Source organism: Canis lupus, chromosome 6 (genome assembly GCF_048164855.1).
Source record: "Canis lupus baileyi chromosome 6, mCanLup2.hap1, whole genome shotgun sequence".
NCBI lineage: Eukaryota > Metazoa > Chordata > Mammalia > Carnivora > Canidae > Canis > Canis lupus.
The window spans coordinates 17,623,445-17,645,034 of NC_132843.1; the positions used below are offsets into that span (position 1 = coordinate 17,623,445).

The window sequence follows — 21,590 nt, forward strand, 5'->3', positions numbered from 1 at the left end:
CTTTTGCTGAAAAAAATGTAACAAAAAATAAGGCTGCTAATAAATCTAATAAAGCTAATAAAGTTCAATTATTAGAATTTAACTGCTATTGGATAAAAATAATGATTTCTAACAGCTTCATTCAGGCATTTGATGGGCAAAGCTCATAAACAGTGAGTCAGACCTGTCTTACGCCAGTATGCCTTTGCAGTTTTGCAAGGACAAAGCAAAGGACATAACTAGATTCTGACTGACCCATGGAAACCAGAGTAAATGACTTGGAGGATCATAGCTGTACAGGGTGATGTTTGCAAAAACCAGCCCAAATTATAAAAAGCTTCAAATTAGACTTGAGGGAAGTCTCAGGCTATCTTTGATAAACCTTAGAAATCTCTCAAAATGACACCCTGCTGAATGCCCAGCCCCCAGCCCCCCAACCACGTTCTAGTTTCTGCTCCATGGAGCCAAGGATTTGCCTACTCTCACATCCTGTCCTTCCCTCTTGCAGGTGCCTGGCCATGGGGCTCCTGCACCTATCCTCTAGGCTTTCCTCGGGCAGGGTCAGGACAAGAGCAGGGCACAGACACCCAGGTTGCTCTCAGGGTCAAAAACTGGGGGAAAGCTCACAAAAATTTCAAGTGGTGACAATCTTGGAAATAGGGATGGATTTCTTAATCCTGGGACGTCTGGTGGCCTTAGCTCAGGCTGTGCAAAGCCTCCTTCTGACTTTTTCAGGAAAGAAAAAAGAAAAACCCAACAGTTAATTCAATTCAATCGCTCCCCCCACCCCCATTTCTCATTCTTTGTACCAAACCAAACCACACAGCCAGCATGTGGTTAGAGTCCCTTTCTTGACTGCATTGGTACTCAAATGACAAGATATTTCCACTTGAAGTTTTGGGGGTGTCACCGGCCCTCCCCCTTTTTAAATTTAAATGGCACCAAGAAGGTGTGGGCTAGAAGTGTTTTCCCTTTCCAGTATGGAGTTTTCCTTTCAAGAAGCAATGCTTCCAGGCTGACAATTCAATGTATTTATTTATTTGTCTACCCATCCATCCATTTATTTATTTATTTATTTGTTGTATAAGGTAATAGCTTATGGTACTTACTCAGAGCCAGCTGTTTGCAGGATGCCGAGAGCAGGTGGTCTGGGAGGCCTCTGATGAATTGCAAAAGACACTCACCAGCTGCCGACACTGTGTGTAATGAGCAAACCTGCAAAAATCTTTATTTTCAATTGGATTGTACCTTTAAGTAAGCAAGGGAGACAGCCAGTATAACTACAGACCATGACCAACAACCCACATAAACAGTGTGCAAACACAAGTGATTAATGTACCAGTATTTCAAAACATCTAAAGCTAATGAGTCAGATTTACTAGGGTGCACAAAAGAGGGGGAGAAGGGGTGGGGGAGGAGAGAACAACTTAATGGACTTTAATGGCCTTGAGCTGCAGCCGAAGAATTCTTCTGCTTTCCGTCCACTGTGCCATCGAGCTGGTAAACAAATACCCTGCTGGCCCATGAAGGCCATTTGCTTGCTAGCCATTCAAGGAGGGGGATGTTCTGGCTTTAGGATAGATTTAGGGGAGCAAGCCGGTGACCACTGCGCCCTCCAGTGATCTCTGATGATATGCGGGGATAATGGGTTACAAAGACAGACATTAATAAGGTAAGATAAGAGGGGGAGGTTTATTAATTTTTCAAGTAAGTTAGGATGCCCCAGGGCATGGTAAAAGTGTAAAGAATCTGGTGAGCGATGAGGGGCTCGGCTGATTAATGCAAGTCAGCTGTCCTCCGAGGGCCATAGCAATAATGATGAGATTATGGAAGAACCTACTGAAGACAAATGAGATGCATGTGGAATAAAAACGAAGTGTCCTAGTTACTCTTTTGGAGTGCATGGTGGATTTTTATGAAGGAAGAACAGAGGTAAGAATGACAGCCCGAGGAGGTGCCAGGGCAGGGAGCGGGCTTGTTCCGCTCAAGTGCATCCCACCTCCGGGGCTTTCAGGAATTCTGGGCCAACCCCGGGAGAAGGGTTGAAGGGGAAGAGCATCCCAGAAACCCTTCCTGCAGGGGCAGATGGAACTGTCCCCGGGGCTGTGCCTGTATTTACTGCCCTGCGCAGTGCTATACTTCCATGCTACCATTTCCTCCAGGATGTGCCAGGAGTGGGGCTCCCCATTGTTCAGACTGTCCCCAGTCTACTTTTGTTGTGCCGCTGCTGACCGGTGAACTTGGAGCAGGAGAAAAGGAAATTGGAATTATTTTTCTTGTCCTGTTCGAAATTGCTCCCTGGGCTTTCTCTCTCTCTCTTTCTCTGCCTTTGTCTTGCTTGCATACTTCTCTGTTCAGATGCATCCCTGGGCTGCCTCTCAGTCTGCTATCTTTCAGTGCAGGCAAAGGGAAGCCAGGTAGCACCCCCACTCGCCTTCCGCACCAACGTGCAGAAGATTGACCGTGGGGACCCTCAACTTCATGTGAGGAGGTGGCTAAAAAGGTGCCTTCAGGTCCTAACCTCAAAACAGTTGGGGGTAGGTCCCCAGAGTCTGTCTTTCCCCCAAGCACTTCACAAGGGGTTCTGAGGCAAGCCATCCTCAGGTGGTGGTCTGAGAGATACTGAAAGGTATGAAACCAAGTAAGAGTTGCTCTGAAAGACTCTTCTCAAAAGTGCGTAGAATTTCACCGTGGATGATCTGCTCCCTTACATTGGTTCACTAGGACTTGAACAGTTCAGAGTAAAATGCAAATCTCCTTCCTGTCCCTCTCCTCCCACACAGTAGTAGCCCCTTATACTAGATGAGACCACCTCAGTGTGAGTCTATTTATCAGGTTAGAGCAAGACAGAGTCATAAGATCAAGTCTGAAAGGAAGAGACTAGGGAACAGAGAATAACCTGGAAAAGCAAGGGTTGCTTGGGATACCAGGAGGAGGAGGGCATGAGGAGAGAGTGGGTGAGGACAGGGTTCTTACCTTTTTTTCCTTGTAGCAAAGCGTTTCTTATCAAACGAAATGTAAATGGAAGTCTCAATACAGAAAGCGAATTAAATGATGATTTATTAATATACATTTGTTTTAGTTCAAATTTCAGTAAATTACAAAAATGAAAGCATTTGAATGAACACAACAAGCATTAGAAATTGGGGAATTATAGACAACAGTTCCAGTGTTAGATCAGCTTTCAGATTCAGATAAATACTTGCAAATTATAAGCTTGTTGACAGCTGGCTTTGCAATTTTAGGAGAGCCTAATCAAACTGATCTGGATTCTTACACGTGGAATAGCAGGAAATTTATATTTTCAAGTTGGATCACTAATGATGCTTAGCATGTGCTCAAATTCCTCTCACAGAAAAGCCACTCAAAAAATAACCAGGACATTTTTTTTTTAAGATTTTACTTATTTATTCATGAGACACACACACACACACACACACAGAGAAAGAGAGAGAGAGAGAGATTGAGAGAGGGAGAAGCAGAAGCAGGCTCCATGCAGGGAGCCCGATGTGGGACTCAATCCCATGTCTCCAGGATCACACCCTGGGCCAAAGGCAAGCACTAAACCACTGAGCCATCCAGGGATCCCCTAACCAGGACATTAAGTCAAGAGCTAGAACCATCTCTGACGTAGGACAAGTTGGCTTACTATTGCACCAGTGCAATTGTCCTGCAAGAAGAGGATGCCTCAACTTGATACAGAGACCTGCTTGGCATTTAACAGGGCCCTTCACTCATGTGCTTTAAGGGTGGACTTACACCATTTACACAAACAGTCATGCCTGGGCCTGAACTGATAAAAATACAGTGTGGCCCTACAATGTTTGACTCAGTGACATGGTTACTAGAAACAACAGGAGAATCTCTATTTCAAATCTGCACAATTTACTTGGCTGGGACAGATCCACAATGTGTTAAAGTCTGTAAGTTTTTAAACTTATACTGAATTTACATAAAAATGTAATGCAATACACATTTACATATATTACACTTACATACATGTAACGCATGTGCATTTAAATGTAATGCACATTTAACTTACATTAAAATGTGCCCCTTTTTGAGGGATGGAGAGAGAGAGAGAGTATTAGGTGTCACACATTTGAAATACATATTTAAATAATGGAATATAAATAAAATATGTGTAGGACCCTTGGAGCCTCTCTAAGGAGCAGAGGCCCGGGCCAAGACTTGGCTTGTGACAGAGTCTGACACCAAGGCGGGGGTGAGGGATGAACAGCAGGGACTGGACATTAGGAAACATTTTGAAGCATCTTTGACAAGCACTGGATTTTTCTTTCATCCAGCTATTTGTGTATGAAGCTATCATTAGGAAAAATAGCAAGAAGTAAAAGAAGGAAGGTGTAGAGAGAAAAATAAAGAGAGTTAAGGCAAATGGGTTGTGGTGAGTTAGAGATGTCTGGATGACAAAACCAGTTCCATCATGCATAAAGATGAAAACAAAAAAGGAGGTGGGGGGAGGGCTCAGAATCTTCTGGAAGGGTGTGAGAGAAGAAAATAGAAAGGATATAGGATGGAGAGGAGGAAGGGAAACCAGAAAGGACTTCAGAAGGGTCCAAATCGTAAGGAAATGTGGAAAGACCTTTATTGAAGCAATCCAGGAAGTTTGTGCTCAGGCTGTGCACTTGCTTTTATTGCCCTGGCAAGAGAGGAGGTGCTCAAAGGACTTTGTCTTGGAAACCCACTGTGGCTCCCCAGTGGCTCAGCTCTTCACATTGCTTTAAGCCCTGCCCTTCGCTCCCCAGCCTTGTTTCTCTCTGCCTGCTCCCTGTGGTCTCTCCTCTCTTCTCAACTCTCTCCCACTTAGCCCACCAAGGCCTGTCTATCCGAGTAGAACAGACTTTCATTTTCCTCAGGTTCACACTGTGCATACTGACTAACCCGCTTCCCGCCACTCCAGTGGCCCCTCTCCAGCTCCCAGCACCTCTTATCTCTATGGTAACGGAAGACATGACGATCGTCCGGATTTTGCCTCCGAGAGTTGGTCTGTACAAGCAGGCTTTCCTGGGGTAGCTTGTCCTTTTGCAGTTAACCAAGATGCCGGGGGAGAAGAGCTGCCCCAACAGGATGGCAGACGACGGCCTCCAGATGTGGGCACTTGGCAAGTCTGAGCCGCATGTCTCCATAAAAATATGATGTAATTAACAGACCTCGGCAGCTGGAACAATTCAGCACCTCACATTGATTTTCCATGTCTCCTATTTACTTTCCGTTTTTGAACTGTCTGCCGTGACAGGAAATCAAAGAATTATAATGGCGGACGTCAGGGCCATGATGCTGGGTCAGCATTTCCTTGAGAAATCCTGAGACTAATCAGTTTATTATCACTCAATCATCCCCTTTCACTCCTAAATTAAAGCTGTCCCCCTAAAGGCTAAGAAATAGCAATTTATTTTGGGATATTAAAAAATCAATGTACTATTTTAAAATTTGAGTGGAGCATTAAAAAAAAAGAAAAGAAAAGAGCAGGCCCCACGTAATGTTAGTTGAATCTGTTTTCTCCTTCAGGCTTAATTTGAGGTTGGCAAAGACGTGGGCGTGGAGAGACAGACGTGCGAGATTCACTCTGCCCAAGTTTCACAGGCTTGGAAAAGTTACCTGGTGGGACCAAAGAGGGGAATCTTGTTCCAAAGTTTTTTTCAATCACTGAAATGAAGGAACATAAGTCTCTCCATTTGGGCTTATTCACAAACTTTTTCATATGATGCAGGATTGGCTTTCTCCTGGTCTGTCACTGCATTTCCAACTCTCGTCAGGTGAGAGTCATAATCTTGGGTTAGTTTCACTTTGGATTCCTTAAAACTCTGGAGGAAATTTGGCCAAAAGCCGAGACTGCAACAAACTGGTCTCTATCTGGAGTCCACTGGTCCAGATCTCTTTCCAAGATATGCCTCAGGCTCCTTTGGTGTTGCTTTTCTTCAGACTCACTCGCCTTGGCAGGTTTCATGTCTTGGTTGTAGTGTAAGGATGCATTTTTCTTGGTCTTTTTATATAACCCTTTCATAAATACTTTGGAAAATAGAAGAAGAAAATTGCCCTTAATTCTCCCACTTAATCACCATAGCTATTACTGTTTTGGAGCAATTACTTAGGGTCATTTTCAAATGCCAAGTTTTGATATGATTCTAAGCATAACATACAAACAACTTTGTATTTTCCTTTTCTGCTTAATGTATGTTAGAGGCATTTCAGTATTATTACTTGAGTGAATATCTTTTTAATTGCTGCCTGAGCAGCTGGAAATTTTAAGTTCCTCACATTGATTTTTCCATGTATCCTGTAGAAATAGAGACACTGCATTTATTTAACTATTTCCATATTTTGGGGCAATAGATCAAACCTGTTTTTCCCTCTGGTAAATCCCACGGTAAGCATCTTTGTAATAAGACATTTCCATACAGAAGATAATTTCTTTAGGATAAATTCCCAGAAATTACGGGGTCAAAGTGCATGAAGATTTTATGACTGGATATTTCCTGTTGCTCTTCAAAACTATCATGTCAGTTTGTAACATTGCCTAAAATGTTTGAGAAATCATGCTTTAAAAGGGTCTTTTTTCCTACTAAACAGGCAGTACCGAGAGCGCTTTATGTGTGCAGTTTGATGATGCTGACAAATATCCCAGAGATAAACATTTCGGACTTTAAAGGTGTTCCCCTGCCGTTGTGCTTAACATACAGAAGTAACTTCGTTATAGCCATTCCTTCTACGTGTGCCATAAAGTATGAAATTCTTTTTCTGGCTGTAATGCTCTATCTCATCAAACCTCATAAAATGAATTAGCGTCACACCCCCTCAGTTTGGCTGTGAATTTTGAAGATGAGATGGATTTCTCTTCCACATTACATAGAATTTGGTGGGTATCCCCTCGCTGGGAATAACACCTTTGGAAAACAGGAAAATACCGGGTAGAAAGAAAGTACATTTTCTAGGAAAAGAATAAGAACCCAGAGAGATGGAGTGAGAATTGCACCACAGAGTCCCAGCAGCAGATGTTTTGGGTGTTGAAACTCCCACCAGAACAGCTGCAGAAATGTAGAATCACATCTGGGTGTGTGACGCGGCTGCATCATTACCTACCGACAGCAAAACAGCCAGATGCTTCCAATTCATTTTAAGGACCAGGCTTCAGGTCTGAACCTGTGAATGTCTCTGCTTCCCAACTGACCCCTTATCAATTGCCCAGGCAGTTCATGAAAATGTGGCCTCACGGGCACCTTAAGGATAGATCTTCTCTGTTACGGCAGGTAGAGGCAGAGCGCAGCTGCTGTGCGCCCACACCCTCGGCCTGCTGTGGGCTCGAGAATGAAGCCATCAAAACCCTCCACACAACGGTGGCAGTGTGGCTTGTCACCGATGTACGAGGCTTCTGAGGGTTCCTACTGTTTTATTTCTCCTCGAGTTCTTTAAATCCTGTCTCTGTGTGTATGTGTGTCTGTCTATCTGTCTGTCTCTCTGTGCTTCTCTCCCTGTCTCTATCTTCCTCTCCTCTCCTCCCCCAACCTCCCAAATAGAAGTTTCTTTCCTGGGCAGCTGAACAAATAACTGGATGATCATTATGGTAGCAAATGGTTCTCAAGACTCTTGGATGAATACTGGGACTTTTGAGTACCTGGCTGTTTTCTCCTATCATTTATTTTGTCTTACGCTGACAGTTACTGTGAAAGTCAAAGGAGAGTGGCTTATGGTGACAGGGCTCCAGCCCTCAGACAGACCAATCAGAGCATCCAGCAGCCTCTAACCCCCTTCCTAATGGAGTACAAAGTGCACAGGGCAGCTCACAGGCCCCAGGGAGAAAATCGTTCAATGTGTAAATCTCAACCCCAGGAGAAAAAGGTTACTCACTGTATAAATCTCAACCCTTACAATGGTCAAGGGACAGGTTTCTTTCAGAAACAGGCTGCCCACCCCAGGTCATGGAGTGAGGGGAAGCTGACCAGACGTATTTGCTAAAACATGGAGACTCCTGGTTAGAGTCAATGTCAACAAGCACCTTGAGAAACAAATAATGGCTTAAGACTTGGAATTTCTAAAGAACTGTGGAAAGTATCTTCCAGTCTTTGAAGTCACTCACATCCACAAAAATGCTTCATCCTACCTAACCACTGTGCCTTTACAGTTATCTTCTTGTAGAAGCCTCATATTTATTATTAGAAATATTTTTATTACGCCAAAGGGGCAAGCCTTTCACATGGGGCTTGCACACGGGGAGGCCAAGCAGTTTGTCTTGTCCACCCACCTGAGGTTTGGATCCATCTCTGGCTGTCATTCAGAGTGTGTGCAGTACACTGCCACCGGGGGAGAGCCGTAAAATATAATAGAGCCACAGAAGTGGATGAACACCACCAAAGAGGTGTTTGGGGAGAGAAAACTAAAGGAGAATGTCAAATAAATGCAGAGCTGGACCAAGGCTTTTTCAAAAAAAGTACAGTAATAGTAACTAATATTTACTGAGTGCTTACTATGAGCCAGGCAATGTTCACAGTTTACAATGTTTACGGTTATTAAGTAAGTCATTTAATGCTCATGAAAACCTTAGGAGGTGGGTACTAATGTTGTCCAATCTTGCACAGAAGGAAATAGAAGCTCAACGAAGTGAAATCAGTTCAACACTGAGTCCCACACGGCTCAGCACCACACTCCACCTGTCTCTTATCATGCTTTCTCTCGTACTGTGCAGAGCTGTGCCAGAGCCTTGCAGGATGAGGCTAACCCCACAGCACTGGGCTTCTGGCAGTGAAGGTCATCAACTGTGAGTGACCAGTTATGTTGATCAAAATTGGTCTTAGATCTGAAGAAAAGTTGAGGTGTTGTTCACATCCATTGTGACCCATGGTGGGCATCTCTTACTGAAATGCTTCATATTCAGTAATAATAAGAAAAAGGAGCATCTATTGAGGTGTACCAACTGCTATAGGAGGGACAAAGTAGTCTAAGATGGATGTCCTGCCTTTGAGGCATTTATGATCTGCTGAGAAGATTAGCAAAGATAGAGGAAAGCTTAAGAAATGTTCGAGATCATGCAAAAAAAGCTCTGGAGGTTTATATACAACGTGGAACACTAAAGGGGTAAGTTTTCTGAACTAGTGGGCAGAGTCAACATCTCAGCCAGTAGGGTTTGGGGAAAGTGTACAGGGAAAAGGAAGAGGGATCCGAATCAGTTTGAGAAAGGTGCAAAAACCTCCAAATATAAAGGAGAAGCATTCCAGAGGTTTGGAATTTGGAGAAAAGGGTGAAGATGAGACATGATGTTGTGTTTGGAGAGCAGCCATCTTTTGTAGAGCGTAAGGCAGAAAGAGCTGCAAAGTAAACCCGGAAGTAGATTACAGAAAGTCTTGGTTATCCTTGACCAGAAAAATGGAAATGGCAACACTGCTTGTCAGCTGGGCCACTGTTTTTAATAAGTGGACTTGTACGAACTCAGCCAAGAATATGGGGCACTGAAAGGATTAGATCCAGAATTCAAGGGCAACTTAAAAGATCTATGTGGTTTGTTTTTCACAACCTAGAACGTTTAGCAACTGCATGGAATATTGTCTTATATACTGATACTTTAGCTACTGTCCAACTCAAACAGAACAAGGAGGTATGTTTTAAGGATGCCATGTGACAGCCTTCACCATGGGAATATTTATTCCAGAAGTCACTAGTAGAAGTTCATAATTAGCGCTTCAATATGGATTTATTAAAATCAGAAGAAAAGACATGAAAAGAGGAAGATTGATTGGGTCTGATTCAAGATACATGTTGAAAATTTAGTAGTGGACCCCCTGTAGCATGAAGAGGCAGCCTTTTGAGTAGAAACTGTAAAATGGCACCTAACCTATGGAGGAACCAAACTGGGTGACCATATAAGAAGATTTCTGTCCATGAGGCAGGGGCAGCAACTCCAGCAGAGTCTAATTTAGATAAAGCTAAGTTTTCAGAGCCAGAGTGGGCCATACTGTGTATTTAGTCCAATTTCTCATCTCAGGAAAGGTCTTGATGCCTAGCAGGTTAATTGATCTGCCTGAGATCTCTCACACTGATTAGGGGATGGCTGTGAGGTGTAATACCGAGTCTGAGTATCTGCTTTGCAGACACTTCTGCTACTACTTGAAGACCTAGGAATTTCTTCTTGAGGGCTTGCAGTCTATGATCTCTCAAAGAGGCAAACCTTCTCAAGATTATGGCACCAATATCATATTGTGACTGTTGACAGTCTGAAGAGTTATCAGATACAGTTATGCTCAGGTAGATAATTACAAGGACCAAATATAATTGAAAAGGGTTGTCTTCAACTAAAGTACAGTTGAAGATATAAAACTTAGTTCCTATATTCTGTGTCAACCAATAAGGCTGGTATATAGCCCTGCGTAACTGAAGGGAGCATCAATACTTAGGGTTTGATGTGGTTGTGTCCCCTTGCGCCATGTGGAGTGGGCTCATGGCCATCTCAAGTTATTCTTTCTTTAAAGATTTATTTACTTATTTGAGAGAAAGAGAGAGAAAGAGAGAGAGAAGAGAGAAGAGAGAAGAGGGGCAGAGGGAGAGAGATAATCTCAAGCAGAATTCCTGTTGAGCTTGGAACCTGATGCAGGGCTCTATCCCAGGACCCTGGGATCCTGACCTGAACCATAATCAAGAGTCAGTTGCTCAACTGACTGAGCCACCAGGTGCCCCTCAGGTTCTTTTGGTTGCAGACTCTCCAGAAGTCAGGACATTTTCCTTAGTTCCAATGTTATTTTTCTCCCAGTCCAGGCCAGAATCTTTCCTACATAATCTAGAAAGCAATTTCTTTCTACTTGATTGCCCAATGCTGCTTTTCCATTTCTAGCAAAAGGGCACCATGCTGGCTCAGCCTACGTCTCCTCTCATGGTTGCTAGCTTCGATAGAAGTCTTCCCAAATATTTATTCAAATTGTCTTGCCTCCCTATTTATTCCCCTCTCCTATTTATCCCTATATATTCATCTACTTAGTATTATTTTTTGTATTTTTTAAAGTATTCTACATGAACATAATTAAAAAAAAAATCAATGCAACCAAAAGTTATAGAATCCAATCCAGTAGCATCCATCTTGAATTCTCCCCAGCCCCTCTTCTTCTCTGTATCCATTGGCAACCACTTCTAGGTCTTTTAGGCCCTTTCTTATGTACACTCATATTTGTAAACAATTTGATAATGTTGTTAGTTCTTGATATATTAACTATTTATGATGGTAGTGGAGCTTTTCTCTAACCACCCCACCCCCTTTCCTTTCAACTTATTTATACGAAGTCCATTTGGTTTCTGTTCAGGGTTTATCGTGTTGTACCTATGTAAATATTGTTTACTACTGAGCAAATAAGTATTATACAGTAGCCCCCCCCCCCCACCAACCCAAGGGGAATATGCTCCAAGACCTCTAGTGGATTCCCGAAACCACAGATAATACCTTACTCTATGTTTACTATGTATTTTCCTGTACATACATACTTATGATAAAGTTTAACTTATAAATTAGGCAAAGGAGGAGATTAACAGCAATATTAATAATAAAGTAGGACAATTATAACAATACACTGTGATAAAAGTTATGTGAATGTGGTTTCTCTCTCAAAATATCTTATTGTACTGCATTCACCCTACTTCTCATGATGCTGTGAGCTGATAAAATGCCTACCTGATGAAGTAAAGTGAGGGGAAAAACATACATTGTGACATAGTGTTAGGCTACTACTGGCCTTCTGACCATATGTCAGAAGGAGGATCACCTGCTCTGGACTGTGGTTGACCATGGGGAATTGAAACTGTGCAAAGTGAAACCATGGATAAAGAGATTATTTACTTACTGTAGTTACCTTTAGTTTACTGTATATCTCTTCCCCTAGAAACTAATAATTGTCTATTTCCTCCATTTGCTTAGTTTTCTATGAATCTATCAATAATTTTTTTCAAGTCCTCTAACAGTGGTATAAAATGCTTCTCATGCAGTTTTCCACAAGTTATGTTTATTGAATAATCTAGAATTCTCCCACTTGCCCCTACCCCCAACTTGGAGACTCTTCTAAAGTTCTTCAACTCCCCCTGCACACTGCATTGGTTAATTTTCAGGCTCATTACACATTTGTCTTAGGATTTCTTTTCTATATTTTCCTGGGATTGATTTTCTTCTCTCTCCTTTCCTGTATTCTAATTTTGTTTTTCCTTGGTAACTAAAAAAAAAATTTTGGTGAAACATTGATTCCAGTTAATACCAGTTAAGCACTGATACCATGAGAAAGGGTGTGTGGGAGGTGTATATTTTTTTTTAGTCTTTGTTTTTCCGAAAATGTTTTTCTTCTACTCTCATGCTTTATTAAGAGCTTGGAGCCTCAGAATATCAAAGGCATTGCTATATTGCCATTTGGCCTCGGTGTAGCTTTTAGGAGGCACAATGGCATTTTCATTTCCTGTCCTTTGTGATAGGCTTTCTCTCTGCAAATTTAAGATTTTTCCTATGCCTTGGTGGATTTTTGTTTTTGTTTCTCAATGCACTGTGTTGGACACTGTCTTGAAACATGTCTTCCAGTTCTGAGAAATTAAAACAATTATTTGACCATTTCCACCCCTTTATTTTTTCAATTTTCTCATTCTGGAATTCCAGATATTGGACACATTAGATTGGTCCTCTAATTTTCCTTTCTCCTCCTAGTCCTTTGTTTTTTACTTTCTGAGGAGAGTTACTCAATCTTATCTTCCAAGTGTTCTACTGAATATTTTCTATTTTGATTATTATATCTTTAATTCTTCAAATTCTTCTTTTGCACTCTGATGGTCCTTTTTGTTATATCCTGTCTTGTTTTATGAAGGAGATATTTTCTCAAAACTCTCTGATGATAATGATTTTAGGTTTTTTTCTGTTGGTTTTACCTTTGTTCCCTCTCCTGCTTCTATGTCTTCTTAGCCCCTTAAAAATATGTTTCTTTGTTTAGTTCTCTTTTTGCATATTTGAGAACTTCTTCAAATGTCTGATGATCTTTGAATATTCATTTCTGGTTAAGAACTGTTGTAATAAGAAGCCAATAGGAAACTTTGCATGCAGGGGGTGGCTTATCCCCTGTATTGTATTGTTAGGAGGTGAGCTGGCTTAGTTGATGAAGAACAGTTCAGATGGAGTCTCTGTGGAGATTTTCTCCAGGACCAGTGAGTTTCTTTGGAGAATTTTCCTTTATGTTTCTGTTTGGAATGTATACATCCAGATATGCATGTTCCATGAGCAAAGGCATGAGGAGTACTTGGAAAACAGACTTTTGCCTTCAGCCTAGCACCTGGCTCCCCATCTGCTCTGCCTGTTGTTACCTGAGTCTGGATATTCTCTGGTTCCAGTTCTCTAAAAAATATATTCTTGTCTTCCTGTAAGGGATGGAACAGAAATGGGATGGTGGGGCAAGTGAGCAGGGCTGGTGCTTGGTGGGGGAAGAGACATAGACATACTGCACATGCAGACTTTCAGTTAGCATCTCTTTTCCAGGCCCATGCCTTACCCCCAATTATGGAGGAAACCGCAGAGTCCATGTGCCCAACGTCTCCAAGTTTGGTGAGCGTACCTGGTCCTTGCTAGCTTATAGCTTCTTCCACTCTGCTGAGCTAATTGCCATTTCTCCATTACTTTGTATTCCCCACAAAGTATGTTGACAGTTCTCATTCACTGCTCTTCCCTCTCCATTTCTCATTGACTTGTAGGTTTACATCTTTTTAATTCTTTCATTGTCATTTTGTCCAGATTTTGGGTGGGAGAAGAGACAAGTATGTGTACTTTACTTACAATATTTGACCAAAATACCCTTCTGTTTACCTAATTTTAGATCACAAATAGCAGATTTTAGGCACAGAGGGCACCAGAGATTGTAGTTCATGTCTGGTTTATAGTAAACAAAAACTTATTTGTGTCTCAGAGGGCCCCCACAGGGAGCAGCCCTGCCAGGTGGCAGCCTGCCTGGCCTTTGGGTCTGTTGGTCTCTGGAATCCTTCACTGTGCCTGGCTTGAATGTGGCCAGGGCCAGAGACACCTCTGGGAATTGTCTCCCTGTGAGCAGCTGCTGGAATATCAGGGATACGAGCATGGGAGACAGACTCCTAGGATGGCTTTTGTGTAATTAATTAACGTCTGGGGCAGTAATTTTCCTATGTATTCATAATGTTCATGCTCCAAACTTCCCATCACATTTATTAAAGGGAGAAATAAACAAAGAAACAAACCTGAGGTTATGTTTCATGGGAAGGTTGTCAAACAAGAAAGCATTACATATGCTTTTTCTTCTTATCTGACTTCCTTGACTTGTGAGCAGACTGCTACCAGTGAAACAGAAGACTGGTACTTATTTCTATATACCACACTGTACAGGTATCCTGTAGAGACCTGGACAGGAGCACTGCTCGTTATAAGAATGCAATGAATATAAAACAAAAAACAGTCAAGATTTAACAATCAAGAAAGTGCCATGCAGAAAACAGTGTAAGAACAAAGCAATCATAATAAAAATCTACTCCACCCAAAAAAACCTTAGAAATAAAACCCACTCTATTTTCTTTTGTTTGTTTTGTTTTAAACCAGAGGAGGAAACTTTACTTTGAGTGGCTGAATTTCAAAGACTCTTAAGAGGCTTATTAGGAATTGATTTGCACCTGCAATTTTTTTCTTTTTTTAATCTCCACAATATTCATTAACATACCAACGTCATTGGTACGTTGTGAAAAATATAATGCATCAACAGAGAATTAAAAAAACAGGGGTTAGATGCACATTTATTTCTTTCTAGGCAAAGCTTGGTAAGCCTTTGGTTGCTACCTGAAACATATGAAACATAAGGGGAGAATTATATCTCGCTCCAATTTCATGTGTCGGAGCTGTAACTTCTAGTACTGTAGAATGCACTCGAATATTCTAGTACATATCTATCTAGTACACTTCCCATCTCCGAATACACTGTCTTTGGAGGTAGGACCTAGAAAAGAGGTAATTAAGATTAAATAAGGTCATTTGGGTGGGCCCTGGTTTGATCTGACCAGTGTCCTAAGAAGAGGGAATTTGGATAAACAAAGACACAAGAGGTGCATGCACACAGTGAGAGGGCAGCCATCTGCAAGCCAAGGAGAGATGCCTCAGGAGAATGAAACCTGCTGACACCTTGACCTTGGGCTTCTGGCCTCCAGAACTGTGAGGGAATAAATATCTGTTGTTTAAGCCACCAAGTCAGTGTTATTTTCTTAGGGTATCTTTAGCAAACTAATGCAGCTCCTAGATCTTTCTACCCTACTTGATTTAAAATCTGAATGTAATAAAGAGCATAGAAAAACTAAGAATCAGACACTTCTCTAAGTTAACTTTTGCTAACCAATAGTTGAAAAGTCAAGTATTAGATCACAATTGCTGAATGAATCACACATGAAACCACTTTGGCTTTATTACCTATGAGCTGAAGATCTAAGGTGTTGAGTTGGCCTTGGCTTTGGCTTCAGGGTGGGAACTTGGAGCCTTAGACTGTCCCTGGAGTTGCCCTCAGGCTGGTCCTCAACTGGAAACTGCCATATCTCTGGGCCTGGCAGAGGGGGGTGGGAATGCCTGGAAACTCCCAGCATGGTAGAGACTAAACTGAAGGTCTTAAAGGAGAAGGGAAAAGTCGATTGAGGGTGTTTGCTGGTGGTGGGTGTCCCTGATGGAAATGAATTCAGGGGCCAGTCCTGTTGTTTCAGACACCAATCAGCATGGAGAGAAGTACAATTTGGGGGTGTTGGAATGCTGCCATGGATAGCCTGAGAAACAGCCCCTCACTGAGAAGATCTTTAATTGGCAGAGCCTTCTGGTGGCACATGGGCAATATTATTTCTATAATTCAGGCTGAGGGAGAAAGGAAAAAAAGCTGCATATTCATTTAACTAGATACTAGAAGTGCTTGTATTTGGGCAGTAACTGGGCTGAGGGGCACTGGCCTGGTTGCAGCCTCCTGCCATGTGGTTGCTGCTGTCACGATTCATGGGAAGCCAACAAGAAAACCAGGACTTCATGGTTAGGCTGTATTCACCATCAGAGTGTGTTACCCTCCCTGTTACCCCAGTCCTCATGTTGACCAAGATCCTAGATCTGAACAGAGAAAACCAAAGAAGAAGGAAATTGAGGAGGGTTATGAAGAGAGGGACAGAGATAGAGACTCAGGGAGACATAACAAGAGACCCAGAGAAAACACACAAAGACAAAAAACAAGCAGAGAGAAGTAGGCAGTCATGGGGAAAGCAAGCCACCAGCACTCGATCTCAGATCCTGTGAGATCCCCATGAATTCCACGTCAGATCTGTTCTCTTCTCCACCTCTGACCTGGTTGAAACCCTAGTGGAGTGTCGTGGCTTACGGAAGCCTGTGGGTGTTTGCATTTGTGATGTGGTTCCTAATGGATACCCTGTGGATTCGTTGAAGTGGAACAAAAAGAATGTGGGAACCAAGTTAATATGTTTAGGTTTTATTAAATAGATGGTTATGCCTGGGATTCATTCATGTGAGGTGGACATCTTGTTCAGGCAGGAGAATCAAATGAAGAACTGAAATCTGGGGGAGGCCAACAAGACTCGAGGCAAGGGATATTCGTTCTTCCTAAATGAGTCTTTATGCAAGAGTGCTGCTTTTTCTCTGGTGCTTGTTAAATACTGTATTTATGCTGTGTATTTGTATACAGTGGGATTAAGGGACGAAACTGAATTACTGATGATGGTTGCTTGAAGGGGTGTTTGACTAGGAGATTTACAGAGCGTTCTTAATAATCTTTTTTATTTATTTATAGAATGTTATCATTCTAAACGTACAGTGCTGCCATCCCTTAGGAAAAATGCTTTCTATTTGAGGACCACCAGCTCTGCATGTTGATTTGCAAAGAGATAAAAGAGCATCTGGCCATCGTAGTACAGGCTGCACATTCCCTCCCTCTTCATTATGCAGAGAGCTGATGCAATTTTTGCTTCTTTCCTATTTATACAAATAAAGTGAACGATTTGGGAAATATGTCATGCTGGCATTAAACACCACCAGTCTTGCTGGGTTGAAATGTACACGTTCCATTAACAACAATTATATTGTATAATTAAGGCTTTTGTCCCCAAAGTCTGACTCGGAAGCTTCCTCAAATACTGATGGGTTTATTGAAGACATGTTAAAATAAATATATCCCTCCCATCCCCCCTCTTGTGCTTCCCCACCCTTGTACCCACCCCCCCCCCCCAAGTACCAATAGTACCTGTGCCAATGACTCGGTCTGCAATGAATGTGGTGTTCAAGTGCCCTCTAGTGTAGCTGTGGCTGAGATTAATAGGAAAATAGAAAAGAAGCTTTGAAGAGGCAGATGCCTGCCAGTAGAGCCACCATCACGTTCTGTACATTTGATAGGGCTCCAATGTATGGGGTCCACATGAAAGAAACTGGGTACAGATAGTCTGTTTGGAATGGCTCCTCCAGAATGTGGCTCTCTGTGTAATCTCATTGTACTGGTCATCACCATTCTTTTTTGTGAGGCTCTCAGTTTAGGTTTAGATGGAAATTTCCTGAGGCTTATGCAGTCCTGGCACACACACATGTGTAACTAGCCACAGGGAAAGGGCTAATGAAGTTCAAGCCCTTGCACCTGGGAGCACCTCCTGACCCTGCGGCTTTAGCACGTTCCACTCTCTCAGCAGCTGGAGAGAGCTCTGACCTCTCTCTCACCAGCGGATGTTGCTGGTGAGGACAGTAATGGATTTCTGAAGGCGATTAACATGGTGACAGGGTTTATAAATGATAGATTGTGACCACACTCCATGCTATTGGATTTTTTCCTTTGATGACCACGTGGCTATCAATAATGGTCGCACCAGCCAAATCCTACATTTCTACCTATGATCAAGATTACAGAAAAACAAGTAGCTGAAAATCCTAGAGCAGACTCACATCTTATTCAGGAGAAGAATTGTTGACCCAAGGGGCTCAGTGACACAAGTCAGATATAGAGGGAGGAAGACACACCTGAATCAGGGGCACCACTTTGGTGGGAATCTGTGAGCACAGAAATGATGTGAAGAGCAAGAAAGTCATCTTCCTAACTTTATGAGTATGCCCATTCTGAAAAAAACAAAAAACAAAAAAACTGTGGCCAGAAAAGTTTGGTTGGAGTGACTGCTCTATTGTTTCTGAATGGGCGGTATGTGGGTGCTGTTAAAAACGAGACAGCAGGCCCAAAATGGAGTCACTTATGCTAAACCCCATGCCATCAAACCAGGACTTAATTTAATTACAGTTTCTGTACTCTCAGAAATGGAATCTCAAACCTGTCACTCAGGAATTGCCTGATCAGTGCTGGTGAGGTAATCTGCCTGGTAATACTCCAGACATCTCCCAAAGAAAAGTAGCCTTGCAATAACCAATCTCTCTCTCTCTTTTTTTCCTGCCTAGTATAACTTTCTAATTCCTGTTTTCTTCTGCCTATAAAAGTCTTTCATTCTGATAGCACCTTGGAACACTTTTCTATCTGCTGGGCTGGATGCTACCTGATTCATGAATTGTTGAGTAAAGACACTAAGATCTTTAAAGATTTCTTAGTTGAATTTTGTTTGTAACAGTGCATATATGTGGTTTCCTTGCTGAAGAGTCAAAATCAGGTAGATTTTTTTCCCAGCATTGTACGATTGTAGAGGTGCAATCCCCAGGCAGGCCTACAAATAATATATGATTTTGTACCTCGTTATTCTTCAGAATCCCTAGGAGAAAAATGGCTCAGGATAGAAAGTGGAAGTATGTTGAAAACTTTGGTTAGACTTCCTAGAAATCTTGCAGCATTAGCAAGTTGTAGAGGTATTTTAAGGGGGTTGAATAGGTATAAATGGACAAATTCATACCAATATCATGGTGAGTAGAGCAAGACCAACTATCTTGGAAGACCCCTGTGGCAGAAACTATTGATTACTTATCCCAAATGGACCCCTTTTCTTCCTTCCTAGAAGAGCACTGCATTTGTTTAGCAATTGGGTTTACAGGCATTCCAAAGACCCCTCTCCAGCCCCAGAGACAAATGTGATTACTGTAAGACAATTGTGGGTAGTGTATAAGAAGCCTTTGGGAAATGTCTCCCTTGAAATACATAAAGAGAAGCATGAGAGGAACGCCTTCTTCTTTGCTGGATGTCATGTCTGCATGTACCATCTGGAATTGCTACAGCCAACTTGCAAATATAAAGGAGGGCTTTGTTAACCTGCTGAGCACAGCAGAGTGGAAAGATGCAGAGCACTTGCTCCTGGGAACTGACCACCTTCAGACTTCTTGCCACATAAGGTATCACATTTTTCTTGTGGTTTTAAGCCGCTTTTCACTGGATTTTCTGTTACTTGCAACTGAAGGCATCTCCACTGATACAACTACTGTTTGGAACAATAATAAGAGTGCATAATAAGAGTGTTGGCTTTGAATAATCAACACAATCAGAAAACAGTTCCAATAATGCAATTAAGTAAAATGAGGAGAGTGGATGACACAGTCTTTAAGCTCCCAATTGGTCCTGACATGCCATGCTCTAATCCTTAGATCTTTCTGTCATGGGAAAAATTAGTGTTTACGAAAAGATAAAAGTTTATGAGAACTTTTGGGCTAAAGTATCGATCAAACCTTGGACATTATGAGTGAAATATTCTTTGTTTGTAAGATAGACATTTGCGAAACTCAGACATTGGAATCTTACTTTACAAAACAAGGAATGAGATATATTGAGAAGTCTGTTTAAGCAAACCAATCATTACAATCGACAAATTGTTTCTGATGGTGTATTTTGAATTATCACATCCTATTTAAAAATATTCATCCAAATGTCATTTGAACCAAGCTACGAGTGTATACCATCTGCCATAAAGGTGGAATCATGTGTGAATTTTTCTTTTTTTTTTTTATTTTTTTTAATTTATGGTAGTCACAGAGAGAGAGAGAGAGGCAGAGACACAGGCAGAGGGAGAAGCAGGCTCCATGCACCGGGAGCCCGACGTGGGATTCGATCCCAGGTCTCCAGGATCACGCCCTGGGCCAAAGGCAGGCGCCAAACCGCTGCACCACCCAGGGATCCCTCACGTGTGAATTTTATGACTAATGATCTTAAATAAGTATGTAGGGTTTTCTGGACAGACTTAGGCTATACTTTGTAATGTAGGTGTGTACTTTATAACATACTTAACAGATAATGTCTTCTTTACTTTACTTTAACATTGACAGCCTTGTAAGGGAGAACAAATGATAATGTCTGAATATATATGAATAGAGTTTGCTACTGTAACAAGATAAAATTTAGGAAAGGTTAATCAGTGATATACTGAATTATAGGCATATTGGTCACAAATGACAAGCAGTTCACAGAAAATGACTGTAAGTTTTAGGATGAATTTATTCCCAGATTTACCAAGTCTATTTCAATTTCAAATAGTCTATCCCATTATAAGAACAAGAGGAATTGATTTTTTAGCTTGGGAAATGTAGTCTGTCAGAGGATCCAGTGTGCATGAACTCTACCCTCCAGCAAGTGCATAAGGGGTGTGTGTGTGGGTGGGGGGTGGTGGTCAGAGAGAAGGTAGAGGTAGATGGAGAGGAACCGAGCAGGGGCTGTGGATCTACAACCCAGAGGGACCTTCTCCCTGGGCTTCCCCCTATCCCAGCAGTGGTCACCTGCTCCCGGGGGGCACTAGAAATGCTCCACTACATTCAGCTCAGTAATACTATCCTTCACCTTCACCTTCACCTTTTGGGAAAAGGTTGTAAGAGCAAGCTTGGCCTTCCTGCTGGTCCCTCCCCATCTGGGACTTGGGCTCCGCCAGCCTTTGATGTTCTGTGTTCTGATACAATGCAACCTGAAATCTGTTGGATAATAAAAGAAATTACAAGTCATAACAAACCCAAAGATCTGACTGCCACACTAAGAGATGAAGCTTTTACCTCTATGATGTGCACTGAGTTAGGAAGTTTCATTGATTAAGCACCTAAGACGATGTCATTTTGAAGCCCCATTCGTGATTCAGTAGCAACATTATTGAAGAGTGTCCTTTTCCTTTGTGTGTCTTGGGCTTGATGATGAAGAATCTTACATTAAAATCTTTTACATGAGAAGCATATATAGGTGGTAGGTTGGAAGCCTTTCCAGGCAGGTCTGCTCAGTTTGTTATAAGCAGCAACAGAAACTAGGCCGATCTTGTACCCCTTCTGCGATTTTCTCTTCAGTTTAAGGCAGCTCCATGGAATTGTGTTTCTCTGTATGATTATGATTATTTCCGTGGCACTAATAAAGTTCATGCATTATCTAGTTGTTCTGTTTTTTCTTTGTTTGTGACACTGAATTGTTTTAGGAAAACACAATACTTTAAGTGAATCACTAAATTTGTCTGTGGGGCTGTTTTTCTCTCCAGATCTCTCAGAACTGGAGAGTTGAAAATGACACTATTGGCACTTGAATGATATCACTGGAACAAGGATGACAATAACCAAGTGTTGATTATTAACAAGATCAATCCAAGATGTGAAATGCAGGAAATTACTTTGGACTGAGGGTTGAAAACACATCTGAGACACCAGTAAGACTCTCAGTCAGTCTGCTGCCAGAGGA

The 21,590-nt window shown here is 41.9% G+C and overlaps 1 long non-coding RNA gene across 1 annotated transcript in view; it reads left to right on the top strand.

The window, feature by feature from the left end:
* The first annotated feature begins 1,405 nt into the window (after positions 1-1,405).
* Positions 1,406-21,590, top strand: part of LOC140634659 (uncharacterized) — a 70,025-nt gene continuing 49,840 nt past the window's right edge. The window contains exon 1 of the long non-coding RNA XR_012032061.1: positions 1,406-1,651. This is a non-coding gene — a long non-coding RNA (uncharacterized lncRNA). The remainder of the gene's footprint in view (positions 1,652-21,590) is intronic.